The following is a 13,106-nucleotide window of genomic DNA, read 5'->3' as shown; positions in this document are numbered from 1 at the left end:
GTTTATAATATAACAGAAACATGTATTTTATATATATATTTATTTACATTTTATGTCTATCCTGTGCTTAGGATTTTTCCACGTGACTAAGTAGATTACTGAGGGGTGTCATTTTATGGGTAACAAAAATGTCTTTGGCTCTGAAGAATTCTTCCCTGTTCAGAATCTAAGTGACAAAATTTCACCCTCTATTGCATGTCTTTTCTTGGCTCTTTGGGTCTTTTTAAATAAACAATGCTAATATAACGTCGGTTCACTATACAGACACTAGAGCAAAATTTGAGGGCTTTGTTCCAAAAGAAGGTTTTTGGTTTTTGGTGTGTTTTTAGGTTAAGTGTACTTAATTCTTATTAGCAATCTTACACTATGCTGATTGCCCCCCCACCACTTCCTGTTAGACAGCCTACTTGTTTTTCTGAATATTCACATTATGTGTACTGAATTTGTGTTACCTTTACTACTGGCAAAAGTGATGACTGCCTTATCTTCCCTCCCTCATCTTCCAGTCAATGAATTATTTTATCTTCATTGATGCTACACTAGTAGGGACTCAAATGTTTCTAATATACAATCGTATCCTAAACCTTGAGCTTTTCTGATGCTGATTAATAGAAAATATTTTCCCCTTGCATATTGAGCTTATTTGTTTTATGAGTGAATTCACTTTATTGTTTAACTTGTTGTGTTCTCTTCTTACTGAGGTTGCGGCAGAATTGTTTGTGACAGAATGTCTGTGACAATTTACCTCATTCACAGTGCTTCTAATACACAGAAAAGTCCCTAACTGAGGAACATGGTTTACTCAAAAGTTAGAATCCTCTTAGGAAATTTAGTCTCTCATTCAACAACTGTCAAATATTTATGTACAATGGAGTGCAGAAGGAACAGTTATATCTTTGCATACTTGCAGCTCACCCACCTTCCTTCCTTCTTTTCTCTGAATCTTTGAGATGATATGTACCACTGTGAAATCTTAGTGGCCCTCAAACTTTGAGCATTATTCAGTTTTCAAAATATATCTGTTTTTCCCCAAGACATTATAACATGTTTTATGACAGAAGTTAATAAACAGATTGACACTGAAGTGTAACTAACCGATTTTGTTTTTTCTCCCTTTCAAATATGTTTAAAATGAGCACAAGATTCTACAAGGAAATACTGTCATTTCAGTCATTATGGTGTTCTTTTTGGGGGGTGGGAAGAGTAATGTAAGGGCATTTATATACTTCTCTATATATGAAGACACTTTACTTTAAATTTGAGGTTGAATATCTATCCAAAGTTACCCTAAATATTTCTTACATTGTTATATATAATTTGTTTATATATCTTATGCATACAAACCTCCAGGCAATTACATTTATCTACACAGAGGAAATTTATTCTAAAAAATGCCACCTCTTAAATATAACTTAAATCCATTAAAAATATAAAAGATATCACTAAAATCCATTTTCTTTCCCAGAAGAAAATACAACCTAGATCCTACAAAGGGAAGTATAGACAAAGAAACAAACTTTATTATACTTAATCTTCTGTTAGTAAATCAGAGTTTCTGTTAGCTGTTTAACCATAGTAATATTAAGACCACAATGTTAAGTGATATTTTTATAAAGGTATTTATGTCTTCACATTCACTGACATGTCTGGGAATGCATAAAAATTCCCTTGCTTACTTTCTCCAACAACTTGGACAGACTTGGTAATGGGCTCAGTGTTGTTATTAGACTCCAAATATTTTCTTACTATTTCCATCACTGAAAAGAAAATAAATTACTTTAAGGGCTAAGGAACTCCCTCCACTGGTGGAAGAGATGAATTATAAGGGCAAAGAGAAACGCTTTTACCATGTCAAATGTGACTTCTCTTTTTAATTTGCAGAAAATTTTACTAAGTGAAAAAAATAAATGGTCCTTGGTGACCTACAGTCAAGAGTCATTAATTTTCTGACTAGTGAAGTTTGGCAAAAACACAAATAACACTGGCTTCAGTGGGGACTGTCTTTGGAGATAGGAGGATGTTATAGCAGCATTTGACAAAGGTCAGGAGGACAACTGTATCATTTAAATCACACAGTTAATTTGTTTTAAACTTTCACATCCACTAAGGCATTTGGAAGTTTTTTATCCTTTATTATATGATAAAATCCTTTATTATATAAGTGTTTTATTATCATTGGCTAATTTTAATCAGATAAGCAAAAGGAAAAGTTTATACTGTACAATTATGTAAGGCTACTGCTTGCATTATAGATTTTATCCTTCCAGATATTTTTTCCAAATACCTCAACTGTGTTATAAATATTATTTAGGAATGCATAAAGATTTCATCCATATCTTATAATTGTATGCAAAATGTATGCTTTTATGGTTGCACAGCAATACAAAGGTACTTAATGCCATTGATTTTTCCACTTCAAAAGTGGTAGATTTTGTGTTATGTATATTTTACCAAACAAATACACTTTTATATATTTACATATATTAATTTATCACATGATATACATTTGTTTTTTTCTAATTAGTCACTATTAATGTTGACTATATGATTATTTTGGCAGTTTTAAACCAGTGTCTGAATTAAATGTACAGTGTTCTTTATTTTCTGTAGTTTTCAATCATTCTATCAAAAGCATTTCATAAAAATATTTTTGTATGTGTGAGAATGATTGGTAGAAGTAAAATTTCTAGATAAAAATATTATTCCACTTTTAGAGAATTAGTTTAATAAGAGCCATAACATTAATTTATATCAAACATATGCCAGCATGATTAGGTGTCAGTGGACATTATTTTTATGCCTATTTGTATCTTGTTTTTAAAATATCTTAAATATGAATTTTAAGATTATAATAAATCTTTAAAAGTGTGATGCTGATGTTTTGGCATATAGTTCATGGCTTTATACAGTCAAATCTGTCAATTTTATTTGTTTTTAAAAATTTTTAAACAGCATTATTGAGATATAATTGACATTCAGTAAACTGCACACATTTAAAGTGTACAATTTGGTAAGTTTGGCCATATGTATACCCCTAAGAAAGTACCAACATAATCACAATAATAAACATATCAATACTTCTCAAAGTTGCCCTTGTGCCTCTTGTTAAGTCCTTCAGTCCTGGTCCCTACCTGCCTCTCCGTCCCCTTCCCCTGCTGCTTTTTACAGTCAACCATCTTTCATCTGGCTTCTTTTACCCAGCATGATTTTTTGAGATTCATCCACATTATTATTCATTCCCTTTATTTCTGGGTAAAATTCCATCTGTGGATATATCACAATTTGGTTACTATTCACCTGTTTAAAGATACTCTGTCATATTAGTTTTATTAAGGCACTTACCTAGAAAGCTGCTATGAACATTCATGCACAAACCTCTCTAATGACACACAATTTCATTTCTGTTGGATAAACACCTAAGAATGGAATGGCTGGGTCATATAGAAGGGATATATTTAACTTTTAAGAAACTACCAACACTTTTCTAAAGTAGTCACATGATTTTACAGTCCCACCAGTGGTGTAGGAATATTTTATTGGTGCACTTCTTTGGTATGATCAATTTTCATACTTGAAACATTCTAGTAGGTCTATTGGATTCCATTGTGATTTTAATTTTTGTATACCTAATAGCTAATGATGTTGAATATCTTTTGGTGCATTTAGTTGCCATCTGTGTATCTTCTTTAGTAAAGTGTCTTTTTAAATCATTTGCTCATTTTTTTAGTTGGGTTGTGATATTCCTTATTATTGAGTTTTGAGAGTTTTTTATTTATTCTGGATACTAGTCCTTTATCAGTTATGTGATTCACAAATATTTTCTCCAAGTTTGTGCCTTACTCTCTTAATGTCTTTTTTTTTTTTTAACGTTTATTTATTTTTGAGACAGAGAGAGACAGAGCATGAATGGGGGAGGGTCAGAGAGAGGGAGACACAGAATCTGAAACAGGCTCCAGGCTCTGAGCTGTCAGCACAGAGCCCGATTCGGGGCTCAAACCCACGGACTGCGAGATCATGACCTGAGCCGAAGTCGGCTGCCCAACCGACTGAGACACCCAGGCGCCCCTCTTAATGTCTTTTTAAGAGCAGAATTCTTAATTATGATAGATGGTATTTCATCATTTCTTAAAATGTATCATGCTTTTACTATTTTATCTAAAAAAATATTTGCCTAAACCAATAATAATGTCTTCTTATGTTATTTTTTCGAAGAGTATTATAGTTTGTTTTACATTTAGGTCTGTGATTCATTTTGAGTTAATTTTTATAAATTTATTTGTAAAGAGTACAACAGATATATCAAAATTTATTTAAAAAATATAGCTATTCTTCGTGCCATTTATTGAAAAGATTAACCTTTCTTTAATGAATTGTTTTTGCATTTCTATAAAAAGATCAGTTGACCATAAGTGTAAGGATTTACTTCTGAAGTCCCAATTCTTTTCCACTGACCTATTTTTCTACCTTTACACCAATATCACCCTGTCTTGATTACTATAGGTTTCTAATAAGTGTTAAAATGGGTCCTATAAGTTTGTCCTTTTCAGAGTTGAATTGATTATTCAAGGCCTTTTGAATTTCCATATGAATTTTATAATTGCTTGTCAATTTCTACAAGAAATTCTGCTTGTATTTTAAGATTGAATTAAATCTGTAGATTAATTTCAAAATAGTTTAACTCTTAATAATATTTACTTTTTGATTCATGAAAGCAGCACATGTCTCCACTTACATGGTTCTTTTTAGTCTTCTCAACAAATTCTTTGTTTCCAGTATACAGATCTTACATATGTTTTGTCAGGTTTAGGCCTAAATATTTCATATTTTTGATGCCAATTTTTAGTGTTTAGTTTCTGATTGTTGTTAGTACATAAACATATATTATAATTTGGTATGTGGATTTTTTTTCTGACAACATTTATAAATTCATTTATTCTAACCATTTAGAATCCGTAGGCTTTTCAAGTTTCAGGGAAATAAAGGCAATTATTTTCTTCCTATCAAACCTAGATATTTTTCATTTTTGGATTTACTGCATTGACTATAACCTTCCATATAATGTTGAGTAAAAATAGTAACAGTGGGCATTCTTGTCTTGATCTTAGGAGGGAAGCATTCAGTATTTCATTATTAAATGTGTTAGTTGTAGTGTTTGTAGATGTCTTTTATGAAGTTGAGGCACTTTCTTTTCTAGTTTGCTAAGAATTTTTAAAATTAGGAATGGATATTGAACTTTTTCAAATGTTTCTGCATTGATATGTATGTATACATTGATACATATATAATGTATATATGTATACATTTTATTTTTTAGTCTCATTATATGGTTGATTTTATTGATTTTCAAATGTTAAGTCTTATATCCCTAGAATAAAATCCTTTGGAGTTTATATAAATCTGTCTATCTTATCTATATATCTATAGATGGATTCTAATTGCAAACATTTTATTTTTCCACCTATGTGTAAGAAAAATATTGATTTGCCCATTTCTATACTTGTGATATGTTTGTCTGATTTTGTTATCAGGCTATTGTTGACTTCATAAAATAAGTTTGAAAATGTCCTCTCCTTATTAATTTTCTGGAATCATTTGTGTGGAATTTGTATTATTTCATACTTAAATATTTGGTACAATTCACCAGTAAAACCATATGGCTTGGATTTTACTTGTGGGAATGTTTTAAACCACATTTTAAATTTCTGCAATACATAGATGCCAGTTAATCTTTTTCTTTTTTGGAATGAATTTTAATTTTATCTGTTATTTGTAAGTTGTAGCAAGCCTGGAGTTGGCCTGAGATATTTTTGCTAAATTTCGAACATAGCACTGACACCTGGTTAATGAATAAAATATATTGATCAGTAAGGTTTGTTTGTAACCATGGGTCTGAGGAGTTTCAGGACAGGTGTACCAACTTGTTAACATTGTTTATTGGTAATAGTGACATTGATCATTGGCACTTGGTCTAGGTGAGACTACTACAGGGTTCTTGTTTTAAGCTATTTATTTAGTAGGAATATTCCTACACAGTAAAATATAAAAATTCTCAGTTCTGACTCTGTTTGGGCTTTCTGGGATTGAGGTGTTTTCTGCATATGTCAGTGATTTCTGGCCTGAGAAAGTATGTGCAGCAATATTGCCTACAGATGGAGGACAGTAAGAGGTGTGCACTTTGTTTCTTATCCCTTAATGTGAGCCAGCCTTTGTCAATGATGCATATCCTTATTTTAATGCTGTTCATATAGTGTATTCTTTTCTTGCAATAAACTGTAGCTGTAAATATTGTCACATTAGGTCCTGCAAATCATCTCTAATAATCAAATACTATTTAAGTGCCACCATTGTTCACCAGTGCAAAATGCTCTAAGGAAGTTGTCCATTTTATCTAAGTTGTCAATTTAAGATTATGCACTTTTAATAATATTCCTTTTTTGTCCTTTTAATATCTGTAAAATCTGTAGTTATATCACCTCTCTCATACCTTATATTTGTAATATGTGGCATCTCCTTTCTTTCTTGATTTTCTGTAAGAACCAACTTTTATCTGTTGTTCTCTTATGTCAGTTGATTCTATAATGATTTTTATTCTTATTTTCTATTTGCTTTGGATTTGATTGACTTTCCCCTTTTCCTCCCCAGTTTTAGGGGAAAAATGAAAACATTTATTAGAGATTTTTCTGCTATTTTTATGGCTATTTTATTTTAGTGCTATAAATTTTCATCCAAATATGGTTTTAGCTTGCATCCAACCTATTTTGACATGTTGTGCTTTCTACTCAATTCAAAATCCTTTAAATATCTCTCTTGATTTCTTCATTGACCCATGTTTTATTTAGATTTTCATTAGTTTCCATATATTTGGAGAATTTACTGATGTATGTTGTTACTTTAATTTTATTGCGGTTAGAATTCATACTTTGTAGGATATGAATTACTTTATGGCCCATAATATATTTTGTTTTATTATGCATATTTCATGTATTTTTCCATTATGTATACATGTATTTTACACATCTATTATCTATTTATCTATCATCCATCTTTATGTACACTTAAATACACACACACACACACACACACACACACACACACACACACTGAAGGGTTTGGACAAGGTTTCCATTATAAAAATTTGATATATTAAACACATTTTCCACTTTTTTCTTCTTTTCAAACAAAAAACCCCAGGGGCGCCTGGGTGGCTCAGTCAGTTAAGCATCTGACTTCAGCTTGGGTCATGATCTCACAGTTTGTGGGTTCGAGCCCCACATCGGGCTCTGTGCTGACAGCTCAGAGCCTGGAGCCTGCTTGGATTCTGTGTCTCCCTCTCTCTCTGACCCTCCCCCCATTCATGCTCTGTCTCTGTCTCAAAAATAAATAAAAATTAAAAAAAAATGTGAAAATCTCTCCTAATCTTAAAAAAAAAAAACCCACCCCACCAAAACAATTCAAGGGAATTACTCCAGATCAAATGATGTAACTCTGATACACTCGTATTTAATAAGCGCATGATATTCCGTTAATTGATGGATTTTCACTTGGCTTTAATTTTTTTTGCCACCATTAATGCTGCATTCCACACTGTGCCTTTCTTTTCACAGTATGCCTTTAATATTGTATATTCTTTCAAAATGGTTCTTTAATTTATGAAAGATAGGAATTGTAGAAATAGAATTTCTATGTCAAAGTATACATATACTTTTAAATTGTAAAATTACTTTAAAATTGATTACTTGCCAAAAAGCTTTAGCAATTTAAATTTTCACATGTGCTGTAGGAAAAGTAGCCTTGTCCTCATGATCCCAGTCAGCAACAGGTGAAAAAGTTTTTTTCAAAATTGACCGGTTGATTAGTGTAAGTTTTTACTTCAATTTGAATCTTTCGGCATTAGACAGTGAATGCAGTTGACAATCATATATTCTCCACGAAACAAGTGTTAATATTCTCTAAATTGTATTTCTACTTTTTGCTAATTTCTATTTAGATTTATTCATTTGTATTATTAAGTTATAAGAGGTCTTTGCTTTAGAAATCATCCCTTTGTCTGTCAGTGGTACACATTTCCTTTCAACATTATTTGACTTACGAATTTTTTCAGTGGTATCTTTTGCCAATCAAAATGGTTAATAAAGTTGGCTTGTATTAATCAAATAAGCTTCTTTTCTTTTATTCCGTCTTTAAATTCTTAAGTATGCAAATTTGTCTCCTTTATATTATCTTGGTCTTAGATATTTTCTAATAAGGTTTTACTTGTTTATTTTTATTCCTAAAATTTTAAACCATTTTGAAGGTAACCCATTTGTTTTATGAATAAAAAAGAAAACTTTTTCATTTGAGTTTTTTCATGTGTAACTAAAACATTTATTAAATAAACCATGATTTTCCTACTGAACTGAAATTTCTCCACTTCTATACTACAAGCAAAATAATAAATTATATAATAATAAAGACTTTATTAGTCTGTACTTTCATAACTTTTTTGGTGATCATTTTTACTTCTCATTCTAATACCATATTAATTTTATTCCATTGATAATATGTTTTGATATTATATAAAACAAGTTTCTATTCATGGATTTTTTTTTCATTTATGTGTTGCACATTCATGAAATTTAATTCTTCCATATTAACTTAGAGTTAATTTGTATAATTTAAAAATGTAAAAAGTTGATTCTAATTGGACCTGTGTTAAATTTATATATTAAGAGTGAATAAATTGATATTTTATGATATGATACATTGCATTCATAATGGCATTTATTCCAGGGCAGTCATATTGATAGCTTTAATAGTAGAAGCTGATTGCTACTGTAAATATTGTCAATGGACTTTTGTTTGCTTGTATCCTTTACCCAAGTTACTAAATATTCTTACTAAGTCTATTAGATTCTTATTAGATTTTATTGTGTTCTAGGTACATAATAATTTTGTCAGGAAGAAAATACCATATTTCATTGACTCTATTTAAATGCGTGTCATTATTTTAAGTACTTTTATGTTATGTGTTATGTATTTTTATTTAAAAAATGTGACTGGTTAAACTATGGACAATATTAAGATGCCTGTCATTGTAAGGCACACGCACATTTCAAAGACGTAAAAACTTGAAAAGATATGGGTTTCATAATTTCTAATTAAAGTAGTTTCATAACTTCAGTCTGATAATCCAATTACTTTATTATTATGGCATTTTTAAGATGGCAGTGAAATGTTGAATATCAGTGATGAAAGGGGGCATCTTTGTTTTTTGATTTTAATTTATTCCAGGTCTTTTACTGTTTAATATAATTGTATTTCTTTAGATTTTTTTTTATCATACTTTAGTAGTTCATCATATTTGTATTTTACTTTAAATTTTTTAGAAGTTACTGATTTTTATCTGGTGATAGTTTATCTATTAATCAAAACCCATATAAAATCTTCCTTTCTTTAATTTGTTGGTACAACAAAATCAGGCTATATTTTATATATATATTTCTATATCTGTATACATTTTTTATCTGTCATTAGTTTATTACTTATGTATCTATCATCTACCTGTCATCTGTCTACCATCTACCTACCTATCTATTATCATCATGATCTATGTATCCTTTATTATCTACACCTTTCTATAATTGGAATAAATCTTGGTTGACCATAGTATAATTTTTGGTTATTTTGTTGGATTCTAATTGAAATTGTCTAACTGCATTCATCAGTCAATAATTGAAACAAAAATTAAACAGTTTGCCTTAATGTTTTAATCAGATTTTTGTCAAATATTAGGATGTCTTCATAAAATTCATTAGGGAGAGTTTTTTATTATTTTTTATTTAGATAATTGAAATCTTAATGAGATTATTGCTTTACCATGGTTGGTTGTAATCTGGTCCTTTTGCCTTTTTATTGATTGATTTTTTTATTTAAAATTTTTTTTTTAACGTTTATTTATTTTTGAGACGGAGAGAGACAGAGCATGAACAGGGGAGGGGCAGAGAGAGAGGGAGACACAGAATCTGAAACAGACTCCAGGCTCTGAGCTGTCAGCACAGAGCCCGACGTGGGGCTCGAACTCACAGACCGTGAGATCATGACCTGAGCCAAAGTCGGATGCTTAACCGACTGAGCTACTCAGGCGCCCCTCCTTTTGCCTTTTTAATCATAGATCTTATTTGCTTTACCGAATGTTATGTGGAAATTAATATATTTAAGTTTTCCACATTTTGAATTAATTTTCAAAATTTTGTTTTGCTAAAACCTTGTTTGTAGCTCTAGATCTTCACATTTTGTTGTGGAATTGTGCTAGAATATCCATAAAGTTATGCTAAGTATGCATTAGTATTCATATCTTCCTTCTGATTTTTAACCTTATATATTTTTTGTTTATTTTGTATTAATTTATGCTTTTGGGAAATTATTAATTTGAATTTTTTAAAAATATCAACTTTGAGATTTATTTATCTTTTGAAATTTATTTTTCTTAATAAAATCATGTTCTAATACTTTTAATTAATTTTATAGTTTTAAAATGTTATGAGCAGGAGTTGCTTTATTTTTTGTCCTGTTTATTTCTGAAAATAATGAATATATTTGTGGATGAATAATTCTTTGATTTCTTCTGTGTATAGCTTTTTTATGAATTGTCATGAAGTGTGTCTATTTCAATGAATATGTATTTCTTCAATTCCAAACAGTTATATTTGGATTCACTGTTTAATTCTTTATATATGGTGTTAGTAGATTATTTTTATAGAATTTGGACTATAAATGCTATTAGAGAAACATGATAATGGTTCCCAACTCCTCCTCCATAGCTCATAACTCAAGAGAGACAGAAAAATTTCTTAGAGAAAATTATTGTCTTTTCATAAAAATGGGAATTTTTCTTCTAAATCATGCTTTTAAAATCTTGACTTTGGGCTATTTTGTCAGCTTCATGCATTTTCACCACTTGGATCCTGACACTTCAATACCCTTCTCCATATGGACATTTAATCCAAGCCCCTGTAACCTATAACTCAACACCTTGCCACTCTTTATCCTCCTTTCTTTGCTTTCCTGGGAATCCACAAGTTATAGGTGGGGTTATTTATGTTCATTTCTGATTGTTCTGTATCTCTGATACCTTGTGATTGCCCATATTTTAACCTTTACTCTTAGCTATATATTCAAAAGAATATTTGTGAGATTTTATCCAACATTTTTAATTTTTTAATGTATTTTCCTATAGTATAGAAATGCTATTATCTTGTGTCTCAATTGATCCTTGTATTATTATATCATGCCCTCACTTATTTTATTCACTATTGTATCATAAAATTTCAATTCTTACTTGAGGTTTTGTAGTGTTTTATGCACACTTGGGTATAATAATTAGCAGTATTATGCTATCAGTTTTATGGAAGACTAAAGAATAGATTTATTATAGCATAAGATTTATTATATTGGGTTATATTTATGTACAAATGAATTTATGAGAAGTACACTTTCATTTTCTTTACTGAGATGTCTCCCACAAGAAGTTAAATAACAAGGAAAGAAATAAGCTCATTAAGGTGCAATGCAAGTAAATTGAAAAAGGAGCTGAGACATATAACTGAAATATAGATTATTAAAAGATAAATAAAATTATAAGCATTAACAGAAATGTTTAGCACCACACCTTTTATTTAATTTCATTTATTGACTGCTATTTTATTTTACTTCTTTAAGAATGCTGCAACTCTTTTGATTGAGTCACTGAGGCTTTTTTTTACTTATTTCCCAGTGTATAAATAAATGGATTTCATGTAGTTGAAACAGAAAAAGTGAGTAGTGAAACTGCTTTATTAATAGTCACTTTCTCTTTTGCTGTAGGAGTCATATAAATGAACATGCATGTGCATAGGTGATGAAAACTACAGTCATGTGGGAAGAACAGGTGTAAAAGGCCTTTTTTCTTTGCTGAACAGATGGAAATCCTAAAATTGTTTTGATAATATAAGATAGAACTACATATATAAAGGTCAAAATGGGGGTCAGCACAGATTAAAACAGTTTGTTTCATGAGCCATGTGTCTGAACATGCTATCTTTAGGAGGGGAGAAGCATCACAGAGAAAATGATCAATAAAATTTGAGTCACAGAATTTCAGATTTAGCCCCAGACTAAGTGGGGAGGTTATGACCAATAATCCAGCCAACAAGCAGGAAAAAATAAGACTGCTGCAGACTCCTCTGCTCATGATGGTTACCCAATGCAAGGGTTTGCAGATGGCCACATAGTGGTCATAGGACATGATGGCCAGCAAGAAAAATTCTGTTACTGCAAAGAGGTCAGTAAAAAACACTTGGATGACATGAGCATTATAGGTAATGACCTTGTCACCTGTTGCTATGTTATACAAGTACCTGGAAATACAGGCAGTGGTGAATGAGATCTCCAAGAAGGAGAAATTTTGTAAAAAAAAAAAAAAAAGTACATGGGTGTTTTAAGGTAGGGATCCACAAAAGTGAGTGTGATGATGGTCCCGTTACACTCAGCATGTAGGTAAAAAATAGAAAGATAAAAATCAGAACTTGCAGCTCAGGGTCATCTGTCCCAGAAAATGTTGTTACTGTAGAGTTTTTAATCACTGATGTCTTCTGTCCAATCTGCATGCCTGATAATTCAGAGAGATTATTGTGTAGATAAAATCTAATTTAATCAGCTATACTCTACCTTCACTACGTTTTCATATTATATTTTAATTATTTGTGTCATGTTTTTATCTAAATTCTAGTTAGTTAACATATAGTGTAGTATAGTTTCTGGAGTAGAATTTAGTGATTCATCACTTACATGTAACACCCAGTGCTTGTCACAAGAAGTGCCCTCCTTAATACCCATCACCCATCTAGCCCATCTCCCTGTGCACCTCTCCTCCAGCAACCTTCACTTTGTTCTCTGTAGTTTTGTGGTTTGTCTCTCTCTCTCTCTCTCCTTTCCCCTATGTTCATCTGTTTTGTTTCTTAAATTCCACATATGAGTGAAATCATATGGTATTTGTCTTTCTCTGATTTATTTCACTTAGGATAATACACCCTAGCTCCATCCACGTTATTGCAAATGTTGATTTCGCTCTTTTTGTTGGTTGAGGAATA

General features: G+C 30.8%; 1 pseudogene; it reads right to left on the bottom strand.

Annotated features, from left to right (window-relative positions):
* Nucleotides 1-11,684: 11,684 nt before the first annotated feature.
* On the bottom strand, nt 11,685-12,623 carry LOC132695340 (olfactory receptor 6C2-like; annotated as a pseudogene).
* Between the last annotated feature and the right edge of the window lie 483 nt (nt 12,624-13,106).

This window comes from Panthera onca, chromosome B4 (genome assembly GCF_046562875.1).
Source record: "Panthera onca isolate mPanOnc1 chromosome B4, mPanOnc1 haplotype 2, whole genome shotgun sequence".
In the NCBI taxonomy this organism is placed as follows: Eukaryota; Metazoa; Chordata; class Mammalia; order Carnivora; family Felidae; genus Panthera; species Panthera onca.
This window is presented reverse-complemented; position numbering and strand designations above follow the sequence as displayed.